The 26,785-nt window shown below is 35.9% G+C and overlaps 1 protein-coding gene and 1 pseudogene across 4 annotated transcripts in view; one reads left to right on the top strand and one right to left on the bottom strand.

Moving 5' to 3' along the window:
- GPHN (gephyrin) overlaps nt 1-26,785 on the bottom strand; it is a 639,047-nt gene that overhangs the window by 33,101 nt on the left and 579,161 nt on the right. The gene's annotated exons all lie outside the window — the stretch shown is intronic.
- LOC308614455 (protein canopy homolog 1-like) lies at nt 9,656-10,380 on the top strand (annotated as a pseudogene). Its single transcript has one exon. The product of its transcript is annotated as a protein canopy homolog 1-like (transcript).

Raw genomic sequence — 26,785 nt, 5'->3', positions numbered from 1 at the left:
TGTAACTGCACTTATACTGCATGATATAACTCCATTTATTATTTCACAATAAATCTCTGAGGTAGATTGAACAGTATGATTATGCCTATTTTACAGAAAAGGAAAGTGATATTAAGAGAGGCAAAGTAGCATATTAAAGGCTAGGCGGAGCAGTAAGTGGCAGAGCTAGGACTAGAACCTCTGTTTCCTTGTTGAGTGCCTAAGCAGAGTGAGTGTCTAGTTTTTTCAGGCATATGATATGTCATACAAGGAAAACTCTCATGAGAATGGACCATTATGCAAAAGCATAACAGAGGATGCTAAGGCAGCAGAAGAAGATCTGTCTGGGATGACAAGAAAAGTGCATCTGTGAACATGTTAGTTCTGCGGAATGAAACAAACATAGTTCTGAATCCTATATTCAGATGAAAACTAAATAAGATTTTGATTAAACATGACTTAGGGCTTGCTCACAAGTCATAAATTTGCTCTCTTTTTGTGATTCATATTTAAATTGAGGAAATATTTCTCACATAAGATAACAGTATAACACCCATGTATCCATCTCTCAGATTTGACAAATGCTAATATTTTCCCATATTTATTTCATATTCCGTCCCCCCAACCTTTTTATTTTTAAGAACTAAAAACTGAGTTTGCTTTCTAAGACTAAGAGATTACTCTGAATAATGATAAAAAATAGGTAGCAAGGATTATAATCATGGATATTATAGTAGGATAAAAATAATTCATGATTTTCTCAGTTTTGTTAGAGAGCATAGCATATTAATTTTCACAACGATAAGAGAGTAAAATGAAAACATAATATGACCTTATATGTCTTATATATGACACTACTTCCTATATATAAGATCAGTTGATATTTAAGAAATAAAATTAATGACAATAATTCTCTTGTTTTAAAAGAACAATACACTGTCACACTTATGTGTTAATTTTACAACTCTATGATGTAGGCAGGGCAAGAGAGGTCAATGAAATTCAGAGAGGTAGTGACAGGTTCAAGGTCACCTATGTTCACTCTACTATTCTTTTAAACTACAGTAGTATTCACACTGTGAAAGACACTTTGTTATATACATTGTCAGAAAAAGCTATTTATCATTTTTATCTAAGTATATAAATATTATTTGTGTATGCCAAATAGTGATGATCAAAAACCAATAACCTGTATTTTTTACATTTGAAATATCTTCTCACCATTGCCACTGGAAGGGATGTTCAATTAAGCAGATTAGTAAGTTTTCTAGGTATATACCAGTAGCTTCCCTTTTCTCAAAGAGCAGCAGACCTTAAAGGGATATTGTGATATCATTTAATTCTTTCTTCATTAAAAACTGCAGTTTTAATTAGATTTGAAAGGTGATTAACCATTTCTTTAAAGATAAATCTAATACTAGCATTAATCTTGATTTACTAACACTTTCTATCCATTTTCACTTGAAATAAGTACCTACCCATGGTTCTCTGAGAGTACCAATATTATATGAAAACATTCTATAAGAGCATTGGTTTAGTGCTAAATGCTAGAAATTTAAGTACTCGGTGACAGAAAACAGAACTGTCAACTGAAGCCTGAGTGTGTCAGGGCCTAGAATCCAGTTTTGTCTCTACTGCTGAGATGACTTTGAAAAATGAACATCATTTCTTGGGGTCTCATTCTCCTTATTTGTAAAATGAGAACATTTGGACTAGGTCCTTTCTATGTCTAACATTCACTGATTTAAAGCACTAGAAGCTGATTGGGATGCAGTTTAAGCACAAAGGTATTATTTTTAAGTTGACTCAGAAGTCAACTTAAAATAAAAATACTAAGACCACCCTATCCCTAACAGCTGGGAAAGCCCAAACCTTCATAACTAAATGTCCAGGAAGCACAGAGGCTTCAATAGAAGACTGGCAGCTTGCTATTGCTGCTTTGCCAATTCAGGAGTTGTGACTTCCATGCCTTTTACCACTTTGATCCTCTTTTCCACTACAGCTACATTCCCATCGGGTCTACGGCACCCTAGCAGCTTCTTGAGGGCTAAGGGTGAATACAACTCTCAGTAGGTAAAGGAAAATACCAGCAATTTAAGCTGCCAGCAACTGGAGGGTGGAAGAATAAGAACGATAGTTAGGATGGCTCTTAGTGAAATCAACATGTTGGGGAGAAATAGATAAGTTTAATAACAAAAACAACACACAATTAAAGCACTAATGGGGATTCATTTACAACCTTAAAAGGATGTTCTGGAACAAAAAATATAATTTTCAAAATTTAAAATTTAGTAGATGAAGGTGAATATAATCCCTGTTGAAACTCAATTAGTGGCGTGGAAAACCAAGTGGTAGAAATGTCTCAAAGAGATGTACAAAAATATAAAATGACATAAGTCATGCAGGAGATGATAAGAAATTTGGAGGACACAGCAAGACACTGACATATGATTAATAGGAATCCCATACGGGAAAAAAGGAACTGATAGAGGGGGAAAATAGAGGAAAATTTCATTTATTTGGAATGACTTGGGCTTGAAGATTGAAAAGATTCCAGGTAAGTTCCAGGTAAGACTGACAAAAAATTATAAACCTAAAAATGTCCTGGTTAAATTTTATAATTTCAAGGATAAAGAGAATATCTTACAAGCTGTCAGACAGAAAGATTAAATTTACTGACAAAGAAAAAAATAATACTGGTTTTGGACTTCTTACCTACAATACTAAAAACTATAAAACAGTAGATTAACATCAACGTACTCTGAGAAAAAAGGCTTGCAACCCCCAAATCCTATATCCAGTCAGACACCACTCACCTGTCCGGACAGAAGAATAATATTTGTGAAAATGTAAAAATTTAGATAATAAATCAACAAGTAATGTTCTGGAAAAATGACTCTAAATGAAAAAAATTAACCAGATCAGAGATCTCAAGATAGGGGAAGATGAAGAGTAGAGAAAACACTAGTAAAATACACACACATTTATAAACTATATAACTAAATCAAAATGAATAACAATCAAATAAACTGGGGGATTATAATATATGTACTAAACATGGATTCCCCAGAAGTTGTAGAGACATACTGCAAGAGAAAACTTAGTAATAGTCTAGATTTAAAGGCATTATCTCAGCAATGCCTAAAAGTTGAGTGAGTGAGAGGAGATGGGAGAAGTAAAAGTGTTCTCAAAGTCTCATTGGTGTAGGATGTGCAGGGAGGAAAAGGGAAGGCCTTGTAGGAAGGATATAGTGAGCACCTTTTAAAAGTATAATAGTGGAGAAATGAATATTTGATTATTAGTATCAGAAATTAGAAGGAAAGCATGAGGGGGATGGTAGAGTACAGCACACCTTCCAAAATAATGAAAGGGAACAAATAGCACCTGGATCAAACCAACAATAGGGAAAAGGACAAAGAAGAAATAACAAAGTTCTATTAATAGTAAAAATAAAGTAAGATGGAAGGAAAAAATATCAAGAGAATAATATATAGCAAACTTCATGGTAAAGCAAAATGAACGTCAAGCTAGGATAAGGGTTACAGTAACCTAAGGCAAATGCAAGATTGAGTTTTTTAAAGCTCAATTCCCATTTGGATGTTATTTATAAGGGATACACTTAAAAGAGATGAAAGAATAAAAATAAAAGGTATGCCCAAAAGACACCAGGCTAATGTAAATATTCAAAAAAGCAGGAATGGCATTTTAATGTCAAAGTGGAATTTAAAGTCAAAAGAACTAAAAAGGATAAAGAGAGGAAACTAATTGTGGTAAAAGGCAAATTTATAAAACTGATACAATAATATATGACTGTCTCACAAGTCATGTTCTCATTTTATCTAAGCTTCTTGACTGACCTACCAAATCCCTGCACATTGTAGGCACTCAATAAATGAATGAACACTGGCCTCAAATTAATCTCTCCACAGTAGCTTTGGGAATAAATAATGTACAATATTTACAACTATAATGATATTATGGGCAAATAATATTATCTGTGGGTGGATGAGAAGATACTACTAACATTTACGTAATCATAAATAGTACTTTCTTTGAGAGGCTGTCATGTAGAAGAGGGAGTCAAGTTATTTGGTGTTGCTCCAGGCAGAATTAGAACTAATGGATAAGAGAAACAGGGATAAAGACTTTGGCTCAGTGTAAACAGAAAAACATCCTTGCCATAACAGGCATCCAACAATAAATGTTCTCCTCATGAGGCAAATAATATCTTTCTCACTAAAAGCATCAAACAAAAAGCTGATGGCCAGCTGTTAGAAATTTTCTCTAACACCTCCACTGAGTAAAATATTGGAGAAGCTAACATCAGAAATTCCTTTCAATTCTAAGATATTGTATACTATGGAAATACCAAAATTTATATAATTAACACAATGACTATTTTCTCTTCATGTGTAGACTGAACCAGAGATGGAGAAACTGATGCAGGCATTGCAATATAATACTCAGCTTGTAGATCACACTTGTCTCCCTCTCACTTTTTGGATATCAGGAACATTTGACTATTTGACTTGAGTGAAAAAAATAGAAGCATTTTTCCTCCCCCAAGCTATGACATTCACCTTCATCTTGGAAGATGGTCATCAATAATAATAACAACTCTTCCTAGAGTTGCAACTTAATTAGATGTCAAAAAAGCTTAAAGTTAATAGAAAGGTAGATAAAAGAGAAAGAAGTATATCTCAGAATAAATCTATCAGAAAATGAATGTGGCTTTCTCAAGACTTTACATACTAATCAGTTTCTATGAAGAAGGAATATGTCTAGAGGGTATGATATCTTTTGACTATTATATCTTCTCAGATTTCAGTGGGTATTGGGGGTCCACTTTCAGTTCAGACTGCTTTTTAAAATTTCTATCTGGAATAGGGCCAAGATGGCAGAGTGGGAAGATGCTGAGCTCACCTCCTCCCACGGGCACACCAAAATCACAACTATTTACAGAGAAACTATCGATGAGAATGACCTGAAGACTAGCAGAAAATCTCATTGGTAAAGGCAAATATACAGTAAACCAACCACTCATAAAGCTAGTAGGAAGCTTAAATGAAAAAAGTAGTAAAATCATCTATATTCACAGTAAGTAGTTAAGGGCATACAAACAAAAAGATATAAAATATGATGTCAAAAATATTAAACATGTAGGGGAAAGTAAAAATGCAGGGTTGTTAGAATGCATTTGAACTTAAGAAAGCATCAACTTAAAGTAATCATGTATATGTGTATGTAAACCTCATGGTAAGCACAAACCAAAAATCTATAAAAGATACATATACAAAAAGAGAAAGGAATCCAAACGTAACAATAAAGATAGTTATCAAATCACAAGGGAAGAGAGCAAAAGAGGAAGAGAGGAACAAAAAAGACCTACAAAAACAAGTAACAAAATGGCAATCAGTACACACCTATCAATAATAACTTTAAATGTAAATGGATTAAATGCCCCAATCAAAAGATAGAGTGGCTGAATAAATTAAAAAAAACAAAATCCATATATATGCTGCCTGCAAGAGACTGACTTCAGATCTAAAGACACACATAGACCAAAAGAGAGGGGATGGAAAAAGGTACTCCTTGCAAATAGAAAAGAAAAGAAAGTTGGAGTAGCAATATTAATGCAAGACAAAATGGACTTTAAAATGGAGAATGTTACAAGAGACAAAGAAGGACATTACATAATGATAAAGAGATCAATCCAACAAGAAGATATAACAATGTAAAATATATATGCACCCAACATAGGAGAACCTAAATACATAAAACAAATATTAACAAACATAAAGAAAGAAATTGATAGTAACACAACAACAGTAGGGGACTTCAACACCCCACTCACATCAACGGACAGATCACCCAGACAGAAAATTAATAAGGAAACATTGGCCTTAAATGACACATTAGACCTGATGAACTTAGTTGATACATATAGACCATTTCATCCAAAGCAGCAGAATACACATACTTTTCAAGTGCATGTGGAACATTCTCTAGGATAGAACACATACTAGGTCACAAAACAAGGCTCATTAAATTTAAGAACACTGAAATCATATCAAACATCTTTTCTGACCACAACACTATGAGATTAGAAATTAGCCCTAAGGAAAAAAACTGCAAAAAAACCCCCAAACGTGGAGGCTAAATAATATGCTACTAAACAGCCAATGAATCACTTAAGAAACCAAAGAGGAAGTAAAAAAGTACCTAAACACAAATGAAAATGGAAGCACAACAACCAAAAACTATGGGACAGAGTAAAAGCATTTCGAAGAGGGTAGTTTATAGTGATATAAGCCTATCTCAGGAAACAAGAAAAATCTAAAATAAACAACCTAACCTACACCTAAAGGGAAACTAGAAAAAGAACAAACAAAACCCAATGTTAATAGAAGGAAATAAATATAAAGATCAGAGGAGAAATAAATGAAATAGAGACTAAAAAAGCAATAGAAAAGATCGATGAAACTAACAGCTGGTTCCTTGAAAAGATAAACAAAATTGGTAAACCTTTAGCCAGACTCATCAGGAAAAAAAGAGAGAGGACACAAATAAATAAAATCATAAATGAAAAAGAAGTTACAACTGACACCATAGAAATACAATAGTTCATAAATGATTATTACAAACAATTATATGCCAATAAAATGGACAACCTTGGAGAAATGGATAAATTCCTACAAACGTACAATCTCCTCAGACTGACTCAGGAAGAATTAGAAAATATGAACAGACCAATTACCAGTAATGAAATTGACTCAGTAATTAAAAAAACTCCCACCAAACAAAAGTCCATTAACAGATGGCTTCACAGGTGAATTTTATCAAACTTTTAAAGAACCATTAATGCCTATACTTCTCACATTATTCCACAAAAACGAGATGGAAGGAATGCTTCTGAACTCATATACGAGGTCAGCATCATCTGATATCAAAACAAAGATATCACACAAAAAAGAAAACTATAGGCCAAAATCACTGATGAACATAGATGCAGAAATCCTCAATGAAATATTAGCAAACAGAATTCAACAATATGTTAAAAGGGTCATATATCATGATCAAGTAGGATTTATTCCAGGGAGGCAATGATGGTCCAATATCCACAAATCAATTAATGTGATACACCACATTAACAAACTGAAGAATAAAAATCATATGATCATCTCAATAGATGTAGAAAAAGCTTTTGACAAAATTCAACATCCATGTATAATAAAAACTCTCAACAAAGTGGTTAAAGAGGCTACATACCTCAACATAATAAAGACCATATATGACAAACCTACAGCCAACATCATACTCAACGGTGAAAAGCTGAAAGCATTTCCTCTAAAATCAGGAACAGGACAAGGATACCCACTTTTATTCAACATAGCATTGAAAGTCCTAGCCACAGCACTCAGACAAGAGAAAGAAATAAAAGGGATCCAAATTGGAAAGGAAAAAGTAAAACTGTCACTGTTTGCAGATGACATGATACTATATATAGAAAATCCTAAAGACACCAGCAAAAAAACTGTTAGAACTAATAAATGAATTCAGTAAAGTTGCAGGATACAAAATTAATATACATAAATCTGTTGTGTTTCTATACACTAACAACAAACTATCAGAAAGAGAAATCAGGAAAATAATCTCATTTACAATTGTGTCAAAAAGAAAAAAATACCTAGGAATAAAACTACCTAAGGAGGTAAAAGACCTGTACTTGGAAAACTATAAAACACCGATGAAAGAAATTAAAGATGACACAAGTAGAAAGATACACTGACTGTGTCCATGAATTGGAAGAATTAATATTGTTAAAATGACCATACTACCCAAGGCAATCTACAGATTTCATGTAATCCCTATCAAAATACCAATGGCATTTTTTCACAGAACTAGAATAATTAAAAAATTTGTATGGAAACACAAAAGACTGTGAATAGCCAAAATAATCTTGAGAAGAAGAACAAAGTTGGAGGTATCAAGCTCCCTGATTTCAAATTACACTACAAAGCTACAACAATCAAAACAGTATGGCACTGTCACAAAAACAGACCCATAGATCAATGAAACAGGATAGAGAGCCCAGAAATAAACCCAGACTTATGGTCAATTAATCTAAGATGAAGGAGGCAAGAATATACAATGGAGAAAAGACAGTCTCTTCAATGAATGTTGTTGGGAAAACTCGACAGTTACTTGCAGAAGACTCAAACTTGCCTAATTTCTTACACCATATACAAAAATAAACTAAAGATGGATTAAAGACCTAAGTGTAAGACCAGAAACCATAAAACTCCTAGAAGAAAACATGGGCGATATGCTGTTTTACATTGGTTGTAGCAATATATTTTTTGGATATGTTTCCCCAGGTAAAGGAAACAAAAGCAAAAATTAACAAATGGGACTACATTTGTTAATTAAAAAGCTTTTGCACAGAGAAGGAAACTATCAACAGAATGAAAAGGCAGACTACTGAATGGGAGAAAATATTTGCAAACGATATGACCAATAAGGGGTTAATATACAGCATATATAAATAGCTCATACAACTCAATATCAAAAAAAACCCAACCTGATTTAAAAATGGGCAGAATTGGGAGACTGGGATTCACATATATACAGTATTGACACCATGTATAAAATAGGTAACTTAACGACAATATACTGTATAGCACAGGGAACTCAATGCATTGTGGTGACCTAAATGGGAAGGAAATCCAAAAAGAGAGGGGATATATGTATATGTATAACTGATTCATTTTGCTGTACAGTAGAAATGAACACAATATTATAAAGCAACTATAGTCCAATAAAAATTAATTGAAAAAAAAGATGGGCAGAAGACCTGAATAGATATTTTCCCAAATAAGATATTTAGATGGCCAGCAGGCACATGACAAGATGCTCAGCATAACTAATCACAGAATTGCAAACCAAAACCATAACGAGATATCAACCCATACCTGTCAGAATGGCTATTATAAAAAAGACAACAAATAACAAGTGTTGGCAAGGATATGGAGAAAAGGGGACCCTTGTGCAGTGTTGGTGGGATGTAAATTGGTGTGGCCACTATGGAGGTTCTTAAAAAATTAAAAATAGAACTACCATATGATCCAGCAATTCTACTTCTGGGTAGTTTTCCAAACAAAACAAAACCACTAATTTGAAAAGATATATGCGCCGCTATGTTCACTGTAGCATTATTCACAATAGTGAAGATACGTAAGCAATTAAGTGTCCATTGATAGATGAATGGATAAAGAAGAGATGGTGTGTGTATATACTGTATATGGAATACTACTCAGCCATAAAAATGAATGGAATCTTGCCATTTGTGACAACATGGATAGACCTAGAGGGTATTATGCTAAGTGAAATAAGTCAGACAGAGAAAGACAAATACTCTATGATTCACTTACAGGTGGAATCTAAAAAACAAGACAAATGAACATACATATCAAAACAGAAACAGAGGCGCGGGGCGGAGGTGGTGGCCAAAGGGTCCTCTGAATCCTCACTGGATTCTGGAGGGAGAGGGGCGCGCGGAGACGGGCACCAGCTGTTCCAAAGACAGCGCAGCTGCACCTGCGAGAGGGGTGATTCGATTCCCTTAGCTCAGTCGGAGGCATTCTTCACAGACCTCTTGGATAAAGTGTGTGAGCGAATGAATGACTACAAGCTCGAAGAAGACCCCGTGACTAAGGAGAAGACTTTCAAGAGATTTGCTCCAGGGAACAGAGACAAAATATACAAAGAATTTTAAAAATTCTATTTTTATTCTGATGCTTACAGACATTTGAAATTCGCGTGTGAAACTATAATGGAAGAGTACGAAGATGAAATATTCTCACTTACGGCCCAGGAGGCACACTACCTCGCTGACAAGCTGTTCAGTGAAAAATCAGGTCTGTGTGAAACTTCTACTAATCACACTGAACTCTAGGAATGACGGTACTGCTAGTTAGAGGAGAGACAAGTCACAGCCCCCAAGGTCAATGTCTGCATTTCTGTCTTCATGTTTCTTCATGAGAAGAAACTTTACATCTCTTGTTCATACTGCATTGTCTCATGTTTGATATTTAATTGAACACCTCTTGTTTGGCATCATGACGAGTCCCAATTCTTTCTATAGGTGAAGCTGAGGAGTGCATGAAACGAATTACCTTTGTAGATTTTGATACAAACAGGCTTGGCAGGAAAGCATTTAACTCAGGAAAAAAGTGAAGACATTTCATAAATGAAATAAGGATTTAACAACGTGTACTGTATATTTCATGCACATATACAAGTATAGTGTTCTATTTGATAAAAACTTGATTTCATAAATACTTGACTAGTCATGAAATTAAGAAAACATATTGCTGCAAATTCCAGGTTAATTTTTCTGGGCTATATGGCTATCACTGAAAGAAGCAAACTCACTTTATATCAGGAATGAAATTTAAATTTCTAGAAACCTTAAGTGTAAAAACTTTTTAATTTCTAAAATTTAATTAAATGCATAAAAAGCAGTGAGTACTTTTACAGGGAACAATAACTATACTGGCCTTTCTGATGCATACATTCTGAATTCAAATGATTTAGAAAGTTGATTTATTATTCATGTATTTATTATCATGTAGTCTTAAAGGATAATACCAATGGCCATGTTTTGTTTTGCTGCAAACTCTCCTGTCGTGCCTTTGTTTCTTAAAGACTTTCACCTAACATTTAGCGTGTAGATTTTACTACTAACCAACCTATCATTCTTTCTATGAATGTTTTTGTAGGTGTGGAGATGGAAGGAGAGGTGGGAACTTATGGAAAATTGCCTTTTGACCATGTTAATAACAGAGTGTAGTAATAATCTAACTCTTGGAGATTTCATTGTCTCTGTTAAGTTTACATTCATTGGAATATAACTTTAATCATTTAAAAGGTCAGGACCTATTTTACACTTGTTTTAAAGAGGAAGTTCTCATTGTTGTCTCTGAGAATTTACTAGGTAGGATGCTTATACTTTGTTATGTGAATCACTATTTGCTAAGAATAAGCCAAGACCAATACATCCATTTCACTGAGAAGTGGAGAGTGGAATAGAGCAAAGTCCCCAAAACAAAAACTATTTGCCATATGTTACCTGATGGCCTAGAAAGCACATTACTTAAGCCACTCAACTGACTAGTCAGGAGGAAATAATTCTTACATTTAGAAAAATTTGCCAAAATGAAGAGAAAGAGGTTTCCATTCTTCTCCTTTTCCCACCTCAACTCTTATTAAAAGTTAGATTTTAAAAGTTAATTTCATTTATTTGGGAAAACTGAGAAGGTTTGTGATTTTTTATATGTCTGTAGCTGGCTAAGTAGTATAGAACCTACATATTAGAACCCAATGAGGCTGCACTACATGCAGCTGATAAAAAAAGGAAATAGGATTTAAGAATAATTAGCATCATTTTTCAGTAGGGTAGTAAAATTGTGACTTAAAACATAGTCCCTATAACTTTAGTAAACTTAGCTATTTAAGTTTAATTTAGCATTTCAAAAAATGAGTCATAAACATTTTCCTAACTTAGGCTTCCTTGGTAAATGCACTAAACTGTTTCTTCACGGGAACATGTAGAGACACTGGCACGAAGTTCCCTCGAAAACCATAACATTCGTGATTGTAGAAGTGTTGGCTGCGGTCCTTCCACACCCTCAATGGTAAATCTGACAAATTCTCACATCTAGACAGTACTAATGCTAATCGTAGAATTTAAGAGATTTGGGGCTTTTGTTTCCCACCTAAAGGACCGTGGGGAGGTATGCCTTCCCTCCACTGATGGCTGTTTCTCATGGATATTGAGGCGTCTGCTTTGACTGGAGAGAACCAAATATCTTGCCTCTGATGGATAATATCTTAAGGTTTTGCTAGATAGGGCTTTTCAGTTGTTTCTTACTTCCTAGTAAAAATAATCTTGTCTCTTGCAAGATTTTCAATATCTCATGACTTAGATAATTTTTTTTTATTTCCAGATCAAACTTGTTAAACACATGTAAATGTTTGTAGTTAGTGATTAACACTACATTTGAGTGAGCCACTGCATTTCTTATGGCTGCGATGACTCTTAAGTTTCCCTCTGGGTGTGGTGAGGCTGCGCTGCTTTTGCTAATGAACAATAATGAGAGAGTAGCTAACTGCTGGCTTTGCCATGCCTCCAAACACATTCCTGCCTTTTAATGACTTTTATTGACCAAAAACAAAGCAAAAGCAAAAAGCCAGAAAAAAAAAAAAAGGAAGAAAAAGAAACAAAACAACACCTAGGGTGTGACTGAAAAGTTTCTTAGAGTCCATGAAAAGCACCTAATTCTGGGTCAGAAGAAAATCTCGGAGAAAAGGTGGGGAGAGGTTTATAATGCTTATTAAAATAATGTGGAGAGAAGACGTGTTTCAGGTGGATGATTTCAAATCGTACTTTTATGAGATGGTTTCTTTGGGTCTCCATGGAAGACTTCTGTGAGCCTCTTCTCATAAAGAAAAGACCAAATTGGCTGAGATGAACAGCTTATATTTTGTTATGTGGATTACGATTTGCTAAGAAGAAGCCAAGACCAATGAATCCATTTCACTGAGGAGTGGAGAGTGGAATAGAGCAAAGTCCCAAATGGGAGAGATCAATACTTGGTTTACTAAAGCAAGCCCTAAAAAAAAAAAAGTCAATAACTGGTTATATTTTTTATACCTATTTCTCTGCTTGGTTGATATTTATTAATATATGTAATAGCATTATCTAAATATTTTAAACTATAAACAAACAAACAAACAAACCAAAAAAACAAAACAGAAACAGTCATAGATACAGAGAACAAACAGGTGGTTGTTAGAGGGGGGATGACTGTAATAGGTGAGGGCAATTAAGAGGTACAAACTTATAAAATAAATGAGCCAAAGGGATAAAATGTACAGTGTGGGAATACAGTCAATAATAATATATCTTTGTATGGTAACTAATCTTATTATGGTGATCATCTTGTAATGTATAGAAATATATTGAGTCACTATGTTGTATACCAGGAACTAACATAGTGTTGTAGGTCAATTACACTTAACAAACAAACAAACAAACCCATAGAAAAAGAGATTGGACTTGTGATTACCAGAGGCAGGTGGTGAGGGGAGGGGGAATTGGATGAAGGTGGTAGAAAGGTACCAACTTCCAGTTACAAGATAAATAAGTACTAGGGATGTAATGTACAACATGATTAATATAACTAACACTGCTGTGTGTTATACATGAAAGTTGTTAAGAGAGTAAATCCTGAGTTCTCATCACAAGGAAAAAATGGTTTTTTCTTTTCTTTTATATCTATACGAGATGATGGATGTTCACTAAATTTATTGTGGTAATCATTTCATGATGTGGTCAGATAATTTAAAAAAAATTTTTATTGGAGTATAGTTGATTTGCAATGGTGTGTTAGTTTCAGGTGTACAGTAAAGTGAATCAGTTATACATATACATATATCCACTCTTTTTTAGATTCTTTTCCCATATAGGTCATTAGAGAGTATTGAGTAGAGTTCCCTGTGCTATACAGTAGGTCCGTATTAGTTATCTACTTTATATATAGTAGTATGTATATGTCAATCCCAATCTCCCAATTTATTCCTCCCCCATGTTTCCCACCTTATAACCATAAGTTTGTTTTCTGTATCTGTGACTCTATTTGTTTTGTAAATAAGTTCATGTGTACCATTTTTTTTAGATTCCATATATAAGCGATATCATATATGATATTTTTCTTTCTCTGTCTGACTTATTTCACTCAGTATGACAATCTCTAGGTCCATCCATGTTGCTGCAAATGGCATTATTTTGTTCTTTTTTATGGCTGAGTAATATTCCATTGTATATATGTACCACATCTTCTTTATGCACTCCTCTGTTGATGGACATTTAGGTTGCTTCCATGTCTTGTCTATTGTAAATAGTGCTGCAGTGAACATTGTGGTGCATGTATCTTTTCAAATTATGATTTTCTCTAGATATATGCCCAGTGCAGAAGACCTAAACAGACATTTCTCCAAAGAAGACATACAGATGGCCAAGAGGCACATGAAAAGATGCTCAACATCACTAAATATTAAAGAAATGCAAATCAAAACTATAATGAGGTATCACCTCACACTGGTCAGAAAGCCATTATCAAAAAATCTATAAACAATAAATGCTGGAGAGGGTGTGGAGAAAAGGGAACCCTCCTACACTGTTCATGGGAATGTAAATTGGTACAATCCTATGGAGAACAGTATGGAGGGTCCTTAGAAAACTAAATATAGAACTACTATAAGTCAAATGATTATACTGTACACCTTAAACTTATATAGTGCTGGATGTCAATTATATCTCAATAAAAGTGGCAAAAAATTGTATCTGCCTTAAGTTACTGTAATCCTGATTCTGGGATAAATTTCTTTTTGCTTTATCACATAGTCTACTATAGAAGTAAAAACAAAGACAGATCCTTTACCCAAGATTAGATTTTATGGACTTAGAGCATTCAGAATGCAAATGCAGTTTTATTTTAACATATTTAATATAAACACACAGATGGACAACAGCTGCTAATTAGTTTCCTGTTTCATCTGTTACACCAACTGTGAGCTGTATCATTTTAGGATGAGTGAAGATGACAGCAGGAGAGTGAGAAAAAAATTCTAGGATTTGGAGATTAAAACAATAATGGCAGTTGATCATACCAAGATAACAAAAAAAAATAGTTAAGGATAAACTAATCATATACTAATTTCAGAGGTCAAGGATAAATTCCTGAACTATAAATATTTTCTGGGTGTCTACTTCACGTATAGGATCAAACTATACACTACATATAGTCATCATTTAGTCCTCCTTCAGTCCCACTGGGTTTTCAGGTACTATGGAGTCATATAAAACAGAACAAAGTATGGTCACTGCCTTTAAATGTACAAACCAGTGCAGAAAACATGTGACAAAATTTAGAAAACTGAATAAAATGAGCAAATAAATTAACACTGATTGAACTTAAAATACATTAATTAAAGTGAAAATACATATAAAAAGAAATGTTATAAATGTTGAGTGGAATAGAATGATCAGAACTGGTTTGGGATAATTAGGAAAGGCTTTCTGGACATATTACTCTTTATGGGAGTCAGGTCATGTGAGAAAAACATTTTGAAAATTACAGTAATACCTAGAGGTAATTCTTGGAAGAAACAGTAACATCAACTGTAATAGCAGCTCCTAAGGATTAAAAAAGGCAAACGTAGTAGCCACTAAAAAGTCTGTCATTAAGAATAGGAAGAATCTCTTGTCAATAAACACATGTTTGTTACGGTTAAAAAAAATGTTTTTGGTTAACCAATAGAAAATGAGAGACCTCTGTTGATAAATGATCAGAAAATAAATCTATTATGTTGACTTAAAAATTAAAACTTTATTCCATAAGGGAAGCTGGCAGTTTATAAAGAGGACAAGAACCATTTAAATTCAGATCTAAATTCTGATAATATGAAATTTCTAGTTTTATAAATTAAGCACTAGGAAGCTAGGATATGTTTGGTTCACAAATTGGAGGATGTAAGGCACTGGGCTTTGTTAAGTCTATCTTGATAATTCCTGCTAAATGTGTCAGTTTTATAAGAATCCAATTTGCTATCTCTGCGCCTGTTCCCCTTCTGTTTCATGCTTCGCTGCGAAGAGGCAGCTTCACAAATTGGCAGCAGGAGCAGGCAATTTAAATCCAAAACATCAATTTATGACAGAACCAAGCAAGCCCAGCATGATTTGAGTGGGGCAGGCTTCTGTGATGGCAATTTTCCAGAAGGGGGAATTCTTTTCTTAATTAAGGGAATTTCCCAGCCTTTCAGGCCTTGAAAGGCTAGAAAGTCCAAGTCAGCAGTTTGTTAGCTACCTTACCAAGCTGTTTCAACACTTATGTAGAAATATAAATAGCTCAATAGTTAAAACCCAGTTTTAGGAATGATATAAATTTAATCAATGCTGAACTTTATTTAAAAAAATTTCCCCAAGTAGATTTTGTGTATCTGAATCATAATTACTGCTTAGTATATTTAAGAAGTTAATGTGTAATGTTTGGATGTTAATATCTATTGAATGATTAAATCCCCCAAATCTACCCAGTTTTTACTCTGTTACTCTACTTCTTCTGGCCTGATAGAAATGCATGACATGTTTTATTATAGTAGTTTTTTTTTTCTTTTAATACCTGCTGTGACCATCTAGTACTTTTTGGAGCATGAAGAGATGCACCCACTGAGAACTGAGTCCCTCACTCTGTTCCTTTTGCTACTGCACATGACAACACCTCTCAGAGATGTAGTTTTAAGCATTGAACTTGATATGTTAATTGGTTTATATTCATGAACTGGACAGATTCTTTAAAATCATCACCATCCTGCTCCTCACAATATAATGAGTCATTTTGTACTTAAATTTTAGGGTGCCAGAATGCATATATGTTACTCTGGAAAAACATTTTACTTTTTGTGAAAGATGGCTTGGGAGAATTAAATGTGTGTGAAGTGAATGAGAGTGACAATAAAAATTATTTTTTTGGGAAAAAAAAAGATGTTAATGTGTAAGATCATCTAAGCCAGTGGGAGCAGCTCCCCAACTTTTAAAGTTAGAAGCTTCCTAAATTCATTTGGAATTCTGTTCCCCCGTCCTGCCCCACATTCTTCAGAAATATAAAATGAATCATCCTAGGTGCAAAGCTTTATATCATGCATATTTTTCTGATGTACCTCAGTTACCAATATAATTTTGTTGTCAGTGCCATATTTTCTGGTCTGCTCCTATGGCTAAGGTTTTTGTACTCACTTTGAAGGGACCCTGTAAGATTTTTCTGGACAGTTGCACAGTTAGAAGTTTCTAGGTTCCATGGAAAAGGAGGATGGTATAGGAAAAGATAGCAGAGTTGTCTAATCTAGAAGAGGTACTCCTACTAAGTGCTATAGACATAGGGTTACCAAGACATACCTTGTCCTGGATTTCATGGAGCTTACATGTTGGGAAAGAAAACAACACTGGCTCAATATGAACAAATCCTTTTCCCACCCTGTTTAGGCCACATCAGGACACTGAGGGAAAAGAGAAAAAATGTAAAAACAGAGAAGCACATATGTGCTAAATGACCAATATCTTAACCAAGTCTGGCCACAATTGTCATGGCACATATAATACTCTGTACTTATGTACATATGCAAACATCCTTATTTGTCTTAGACTTCCTCCACAGTAGGGAAACAGTAGCTCACGCTGCCTAGGAGAACAAAAGGAAGCTAACAGGTTATTGAACCAGCCATGGGGAAAAGAAAACTAGGATATCTACTGTTCCATATTCAAAGTAGAAATAGGATGTAGCTTAGAAGTATTATAGTTTACCCCTGTAAACACAAACTAATCTGTGCCAGTTTGAAATCACCAGGTGTGACTAGTTTCATATTCAGACCATATTCAGTGTCCCCCTCTTTCCTTTCCTGTTACTTCCTGGCATTTATTGAGTAGCTACCATATGCTGACAACGTTCTAAATGCTAAGGATAAAGCCATGAACAACTTGTTTCACATGCCCTCCAGCAAGAAGTTGAGGACAGCAGTTGTTTTATTTATCATTTTACCCCTGGTATCAATATAGCTTTGCAAATGGCAGACACTCAACAAATGGTCGTAAAGTTAATAAAATAAAAAAATTAAAAACACTCTCAAATAATTGTGTGTATATGCCAAGATTTAGTTATAAAGGTCTTCATCAATTACTCACAATTGAGAAAGATTAGGAATAATCTAATGTCTGACAACAAGGGATTGTATAAATCAGTCAAATTATACTTTTTACTAGAGAATAATATGTAGGCATTAAAATGACATAGCAGAGTACTATGTAATGATATGGACAGATGTTTATGGTATACTGAGTATAAAAATGGAGGGAAGGAAAATGGAAGGTAAAAATAAGTATATTTCTTTGTTTTTTAATACACATTCACATACACATAAACTATATACATGTATAGAATTAAAGAATAGAAGAAGAGTAATGTTGGGTAATAGGATTATGCGTTAATTTCCTTTGCTTAAAAAATCTATATTTTCTAAATTTTCTTCAATGCATGTTTATTTGTTCTAATATTAAAAAGTCACATTAGGGACTTCCCTCACAGTCCAGTGGTTAAGACTCCACGCTTCCACTCTAGGGGCCGCGGGTTTGATCCCTGGTCAAGGAACTAAGATCCCGCATGCCATGAGGCTAGGTCAAAAAAAAAAAAAAAGTTACATTAAAAATGTATACCTGGGCAGGGGGCATTCCCAAGATGGCACAGTAGAAGGATCCAGGACTCACCTCCTCTCAGAGGCACAAAAATTTTAGAATTATTTACAGAACAACTATCAATGAAAAAGACCAGAACCTACCAGAAAAGAGAATATAACTAAAGACATAAAGAAGGAAGCACAACAAGATGGGTAGGAGGGGTGAAGTCACAGTATAGTCAAGACCCAAACCCCCAGGTGGGTGACATACAAATGGGAGAATAATTAAAATTGCAGAGGTGCTCCCTAAGAAGCAAGGGGTCTGAGCCCCACATCAAGCTCCCTAGCCTGGGGGTCCTGTACCACGAAGACGAGCCCCCAAAACATTTGGCTCTGTTGGTCAGCGGGGCTTGCTTTCAGGAGTCCCAGAGGATTGTGGGAAATAGAGACTAAACTCTTAAAGGGCACACACAAAATCTCACATGCTCTGGGACCCAGGGAAGAAGCAGTAATTTGAAAGGAGCCTGGGTCAGACCTACCTGCTGATCTTGGAGAGTCTCCTGGAGAGGCAGGAGACAACTGGAGATCACCCTGGGGAAACAGACATTGGCGACAGCTATTTTTGAGAGCTTGTTCTGCTACGTGGACACTGGTGCTGGCAAATGCCATTTTGGAATCCTCCCTCTAGCTTATTAGTCTCAATACCCAGCCCCACCTCTGCCCATCAAGCTTGTAGGCACTGGTACTGTGATGCCTCGGGTCAAGCAACTAATTGAGCCAGGACACAGCTCCACTCACCAGCATACAGGCTGCCTTAAGATCCCCTGAGCCCACAGCCACCCCTGGACATGGCCCTGCCCAACTGAGGGTACAGGACCTGTCCCCACACACCACTGCATAGGCACTAGACCTGAGACCCCCAAGACTCTGCAGTCAGAGATACTGGGACCCAGTTCTACCTAGTAGTGGGCAGGCACCAGCCTCAGAATCCCCTGGGCCCTGATCCCACCTACCAGTGTGCCTGTTTTAGCCTTGGGAGCAGTCTCACGCAATAGCAGGCACCTTGGATGAGAATGCTAGGCCTGGGACAACTGCAGCTCCATAGCCCACTGTGGCAGGATCCAGACCACCCACCAGCAGGCCACCACCTGCCCTGGGACTGGCTGGGACCCTACACTGCCCAACAGCAAGCCAACACAAGCTTTGGGACACCCTGGACTCCATAGCCAGCTGTGTCAGGAAATGCCCCAATGACCAGTGGTCTGACATCAGCTCTGGGACCACTGGGCCCTGCAGCCAAACCCTGCCAATGGGCCAGCACTAGCTCCAAGACTTGGCTTCACCCACTGGTAGGTGGGTACCAGCCCCAGGATGTCCTGGACTCCGACTTCACCCACCAGTGAGCCAGCAATAGCACCCTGGGATTCTGCAGCTAGCTGTCTTGTGACCCAGTCCCACAAACCAGTAGCTGGCAGCTCTGTACAAGGCAGCGCCTGGTAACCAACAAAACTGGGGGCGAGTCACACCTACCAGATTGCTGAGAGTAGTCAGCCTGCTGAAACAGAAGGACCTACACAGCCCACATAGGGGACACCCCTATAACACACAGCTCTGGTGACCAGAGGAGGGTGCACTGCTGGGATACATAGGAAGTCTTCTACAAAAGGCTACTTCTCCAAGATCAGAAAATGTAACCAACCTACCAGATACATAGAAATAAAAAACAGCAAGTTAGGCAAAATGAGGTGATAGAGAAACATGTTCCAAATGAAGGAACAAGATAAAACCCCAGAAGGAGAACTCACTGACATGGAGATAGGCAATGCACCCCAGAAAGGGTTCAAGGTAATGATCGTAAAGATAATCAAAGAACTAGGGAGAAGAATGGATGAACAGAGTGAGAAGTTAGAATTTTTTGACAATGACTTAGAAAATATAAAGAAGAACCAAACAGAGATGAAGAACATGATAACTGAAATGAAAAATACACTAGAAGGAATCGACAGTAGACTAGGTGATACAGAGGAACAGATCAGTGAGCTGGAAGACAGACTAGTGGAAGTCACTAAAGCTGAAGAAAAAAAAGAAAAAAGAATTGAAAAAATGAGGACAATTTAAGAGAACTCTGGGATAACATCAAATGTATTAACATTTTCATTATAGGGGTCCCAGAGGAGAAGAGGAGAGAGAAAGTGGCAAAGAACATATTTGAAGACATAACAGCTGAAAACTTCCCTAACCTGGGAAAGGACACAGACAGCCAGGCCCAGGAAGCATGGAGAGTCCCAAACAGGATCAACCCAAAGGACCACACCAAGACACACTAGTAATTAAAATGGCAAAATTAAAGATAAAGAGAGAATATTAAAAGCAGCAAGGGAAAAGCAATGAATAACATACACAGGAACTCCCCTAAGGCTATCAGCTGACTTTTCAGCAGAAACTCTGCAGGCCAGAGGGAGTGGCACAATATATTTGAAGTGATGGAAGGGGAAAACCTACAACAAAGAATACTCTACCTGGCAGGACTCTCATTCAAATTTGATGAAGAGATCAAAAGTTTCACAGACAAGGAAAACATAAAGAGTTCAGCACCACCAAACCAGCTTCACAATGAATGTTAAAGGGAATTCTCTAAGTGAAAAAGAAAAGGCCACAATTAGAAACATGAAAATTATGAAGAAGGCAAATATACAGTAAAAGTCAACCACAGACAAAGCAAGTAAGGAGGTTAAAAGACGAAAGTAGCAAAATCATTTATATCCATGATAAGCAGTTAAGGGATTCACAAAACAAACAGACATAAAATACGATGTTAAAAATAGTAATTCTGGGGGCTTCCCTGGTGGCGCAGTGGTTGAGAGTCCGCCTGCCGATGCAGGGGACACGGGTTCGTGCCCCGGTCTGGGAAGATCCCACATGCCGCAGAGCGGCTGGGCCCGTGAGCCATGGCTGCTGAGCCTGCGCATCCGGAGCCTGTGCTCTGCAAGGGGAGAGGCCACAACAGTGAGAGGCCCGCCTACCGCAAAAAAAAAAAAAAAAAATAGTAATTCTGAGGGAAGGAGAGTAAAAATGCAGGGTTGTTAAAATGTTTTTGAACTTAAGAGATCAGTAACTTAAAATAATCACGTATATATACATACATATACATGTAAATTGCTATATATATAAACTTCATGGTAACCACAAACCAAAAATCTATAATAGATATGCACACAGAAAAAGGAAAGGAATCCAAACATAACAATAAAGATAGCCATCACACTACAAGGGAAGAGAACAAAAGAAGAATGGAACAAAAAAGAACTACAAAAACAACCCCCAGCAAGTAACAAAATGACAATAGATACATACCTATCCATAATGACTTTAAGTGTAAATGGACCAAATGCTACAATCAAAAGACACAGAGTGGCTTAATGAATACAAAAACAAGACTTATATATATGCTGCCTACAAGAGACTTGTTTCAGATCTAAAGACACACACAGACTGAACATGAGGGGATGAAAAAAAGGTACTCCATGCAAATGGAAACCAAAAGAAAAGCTGGGGTAGCAATACTTATACCAGACAAAATAGATGTTGAAACGAAGATTGTACAAGAGAAAAAGAAAGATGTTACATAATGATCAAGGGATCAATACAGGAAGATACAGCAATTGTAAATATATATGCACCCAACATAGGAGCACCAAAATACATACAGCAAATATTAACAAACATAAAGGAAGAAACTTACAGTAACACAGTAATAGTAGGGGACATTAACAAACCACTCACATTAATGGAAATATCATCCAGATAGAAAATCAATAAGAAAACATTGGACTTAAATGATACAATAGATCAAATGGAGTTAATGGATATATATAGAACATTCCATCCAAAAGTAGGAGAATACAAATTCTTTTCAAGTGCACATGGGACATTCTCCAGGACAGAGGACATGCTAGGCCACAAAACAAGCCTCGGTAAACTTAAGAAAATTGAAATAATATCAAACTTCTGACCATAATGCTATGAGACTAGAAATCAAATACAAGAAAAAATAAAACTGCCAAAAACACAAACACATGGAGGCTAAACAATATGCTATTAAACAACCAATGGATCACTGAAAAAATGAAAGAAATAAAAATACCCAGAGACAAATGAAAACGAAAACACAATGATCCAAAATCTATGGGACTCAGTAAAAGCAATTCTAAGAGGGAAGTTTATAGCAATACAAGCTTACCCCAGGAAACAAGAAAAATCTAAGATAAACAACCTAACCTTACACCTGAAGGAAGTAGAAAAAGAACAAACAAAAACCTAAGTTAGTTGAAGGAAAGAAATCATAAACATCAGAGCAGAATAAAAGATACAGAGACTGAAAAAACAATAGGAAAGATCAATAAAACTAAGAGCTGGTTCTCTGAAAAGATAAGCAAATTGGGTAAAACTTCAGCCAACTCATCAGGAAAAAAGAGAGAGGACCCAAATCAATAAAATCAGAAATGAAAAAGGCAAAGTTATGACTGATACCACAGAAATACAAAGGATCATAAGAGATTACAAAAACTACTATGTACCAATAAAATGGACAACCTGTAAGAAATGGACAAATTCCTAGAAATGTACAATCTCCCAAGACTGAACCAGGAAGAATTAGAAAACATGAACAGACCAATTGCCAGTAATGAAACTGAATTAGTAACCAAATAACTTCCAACAAATGAAAGTCCAGGTCCAGATGGCTTCACAGGTGAATTCTACCAAACATTTAGAGAAGAATTAACACCTATCCTCCTCAAACTATTCCAAAAAATTTCAGAGGAAAGATGCTTCTAAACTCATTCTATGAGGTCAGCATCACTCTGATACCAATACAGACAAAGATATCACACACACACAAAAATTACAGGCCAATATCACTGATGAACGTAGATGCAAAAATCCTGGACAAAATATTAGCAAACCAAATCCAACAATACATTAAAAGGATCGCATACCATGATCAGTGACATTTATCCCAGGAATGCAAGGCTAGCTTGATATCTGCAAATCAATCAGTGTGATACACCACATTAACAAATTGAATAAAAACTATGTGATCATCTCAACAGATGCAGAAAAAGCTTTTGACAAAATTCAACATTTATGTATAATAAAAACTCTCAATAAAGTGGGTATAGAGGTTACATACCCCCACATAACAAGGCTATATATGATAAGCCCACAGCTAACATTATATTCAATGGTGAAAAGCTGAAAGCATTTCTTCTAAGATCAGGGACAAGACAAAGATGTGCACTCTCACCACTTTTCTTCACCATAGTATTGGAAGTTGTAGCCACAGCAATCAGACAAGAAAAATAATAAAAGGAATCCAAATTGGAAGGGAAGAAGTAAAACTGTCACTGTTGCAGATGACATAATACTATACATTAGAAAATCCTAAAGATGCCACCAGAAAACTACTAGAGCTCATCACTGAATTCAGTAAAGGTGCAGGATACAAAATTAATATACAGAAATCTGTTGCATTTCTATACACTAACAACAAAAGATCAGAAAAAGAAATTAAGGAAACAACCCCATTTATAATCACAACAAAAGGAATAAAATACCCAGGAATAAACCCACCTAAGGAGGTAAAAGATCTGTACTTAGAAAACTATAAGACACTGATTAAAGAAATTGAAGACCACACAAACAGATGGAAAGATACACCGTGTTCATGGATTGGAAGAATTAAAACAACCACACAAGACAAGGCAATCTACAGACTCAATGTAATCCTTAAAAAATACCAATGGCATTTTTCACAGAACTAGAACAAAAATTTTTTTAATTTGTATGGAAACACAAAAGACCTTGAATAGCCAAAGCAATCTTGAGAAAGAAAAACAGAGCTGGGGGAATCAGACTCCCTGACTTCAGCCTATACTACAAAGCTACAGTAATCAAAACAGTATGGTACTGGCACAAAAACAGAAATATAGATTAATAGAATATAATAGAAAGCCCAGAAATAAACCCATGCCCCTGTGGTAGTCAATTAATCTATGACAAAGAAGGCAAGAATATACAGTGGAGGGCTTCCCTGGTGGCGCAGTGGTTGAGAGTCCGCCTGCCAATGCAGGGGACACGGGTTCGTGCCCCGGTCCGGGAAGATCCCACATGCCGCGGAGTGGCTGGGCCCATGAGCCATGGCCGCTGAGCCTGCGCGTCCAGAGCCTGTGCTCCGCAACGGGAGAGGCCACAGCAGTGAGAAGCCCGTGTACCGCAAAAAAACAAAAACAAAAACAAAAACAAAAACAAAACAAAGAATATACAGTGGAGAAAAGACAGTCTCTTCAATAAGTGGTGCTGGGAAACCTGGACAGCCATATGCAAAAGAATGAAAGTAGAACACTTTCTCATACTATATACAAAAATAAACTAAAAATGGATTAAAGACCTAAATGTTAGACCAGAAACTATAAAACTTCTAGAAGAAAACCCAGAATAGTCTTTGAATAAATTGTAGCAATAATTTTTTGGAGCTGTCTCCTAAGGCAAAGGAAACAAAAGCAAAAATAAATAAATGGGACCTAATTAAACTCAAAAGTTTTTGCACAGCAAAGGAAACCATTGGCAAAATGAAAAAAGAACCTACTGAATGAGAAAAAATATTTGCAAATGATATGACCAATAAGGGATCAATATCCAAAATATATAAACAGCTCATACAACTCAATATTAAAAAAACCCCAAACACTCTGATTAAAAGATGGGCATAAGAACTGAATAGACATTTTTCCAATGAAGACATATGATGGCCAAGAGGCAGAAGAAAAGATGCTCAACATCGCTAATCATCAGAGAAATGCAAATTGAAACCACAATGAGATATCATTTCACATTTGTCACAATGGTTATCATCAAAAAGACCACAGGTAACAAATGTTGGCATGGATGTGGAGAAAAGGGAACCCTTGTACACCATTGGTGGGAATGTAAATTGGTGCAGCCACTGTGGAAAACAGTACAGAGATGCCTCAAAAAAATTAAAAATAGAACTACCATATGACCCAGCATTCCACTCCTGGGTATATATCCAAAGAAAATGAAAACATTAATTTGAAAAGATACATGCACCCCAATGTTCATAACAGGATTCTTTACAACAGCCAAGTCTGGAAGCAACCTAAATGTCCATCAACAGGTGAATGGATAAAGATATGGTGTATATAGACTATGGAATACTACTCAGCCATAAAGAAGAATGGAAGTTTGCCATTTGCAACAATATAGCCGGCTGGACCTGGAGGGTATTATGCTTAATAATATAAGTCAGACAGAGAGAGACAAATACTGAATGTTATTGCTTATATGTGGAATATAAAAAATACAACAAACTAGTGAATATAACAAAACAGAAACAGACTCACAGATACAGAGAACAAACTAGTGTTTACCAGTGTGGAGAGGGAAAGGAGGAGGGACAAGATGGGGTAGAGGATTAAGAGGTACAGACTACTATGTACAAAATAGACAAGCTACAAGTATGTATTGTATAGCACAGGGAATATAGCCAGCATTTTATAATAACTATCTATGGAGTATAATCTATAAAAATTTTGAATCACTATGTTGTACACCTAAAACTTGTATAATATTGTAAATCAACTATGCTTCAATAAAAAAATAAAATAGTAAATAAACAAGAAAATAAATAAAAAAGAAGAAAAAAAGAAAATGTATACCTAGAATATCTAGAACAATGGCCTAAGAAGTTCATAATAGAACTGGACCAGGAAGAGAAGGTGATCATGTTACACCCATTTTAAAATGTTTCAATGTCCTACTACTAATTATTGGGTTGGCCAAAAGGTTCTATCGTTTTTTTCTGTAAGATGGCTCTAGTAGCACTTAGTTGCCTTTACCTTCATTCTAAACAATTTTGTTTGATTGTATGTGACAGCTGTCATATCAGCGTGCATTTAAAAAAAAGACATCAAAATTTGTGAATTTTTGTGTAGCCATTTTAATATTGAAGATGGAGGAGAAAAAGCAACATTTCGGCATATTATGCTTTATTATTTCAAGAAAGATAAAAATGCAACTGAAACACAAAAAAAGATTTGTGCAGTGCTGTGACTGATCCAACATGTCAAAAGTGGTTTGCGAAGGTTCGTGCTGGAGGTTTCTCGCTGGATGATGCTCCGTGGTTGGGTAGATCAGTTGAAGTTGATAGTGATCAAATCGAGAATGGAGACATGAATTGAGAACAATCAACGTCATACCACGTGGGAGATAGCTGACATACTTAAAATATCCAAATCAAGAGCTGAAAATCATTTGCACCAGCTTAGTTATGTTAATTGCTTTGATGTTTGGGTTCCATATAAATTAAGTGAAGAAAACCTTCTTGACCATACTTCTGCATGCGACTCTCTACTTAAACGTAATGAAAACGGTCTGTTTTTAAAACAAATTGTGACAGGCAATGAAAACTGGATACTGTACGACAATGTGGGATGGAAGA

The sequence above is a fragment of the Mesoplodon bidens genome, assembly GCF_964165515.1.
Source record: "Mesoplodon bidens genome assembly, chromosome: 3".
Taxonomy (NCBI): Eukaryota; Metazoa; Chordata; class Mammalia; order Artiodactyla; family Ziphiidae; genus Mesoplodon; species Mesoplodon bidens.
Note: the sequence above shows the minus strand (reverse complement) of the source record. Positions and strands in the feature narration are given on the sequence as shown.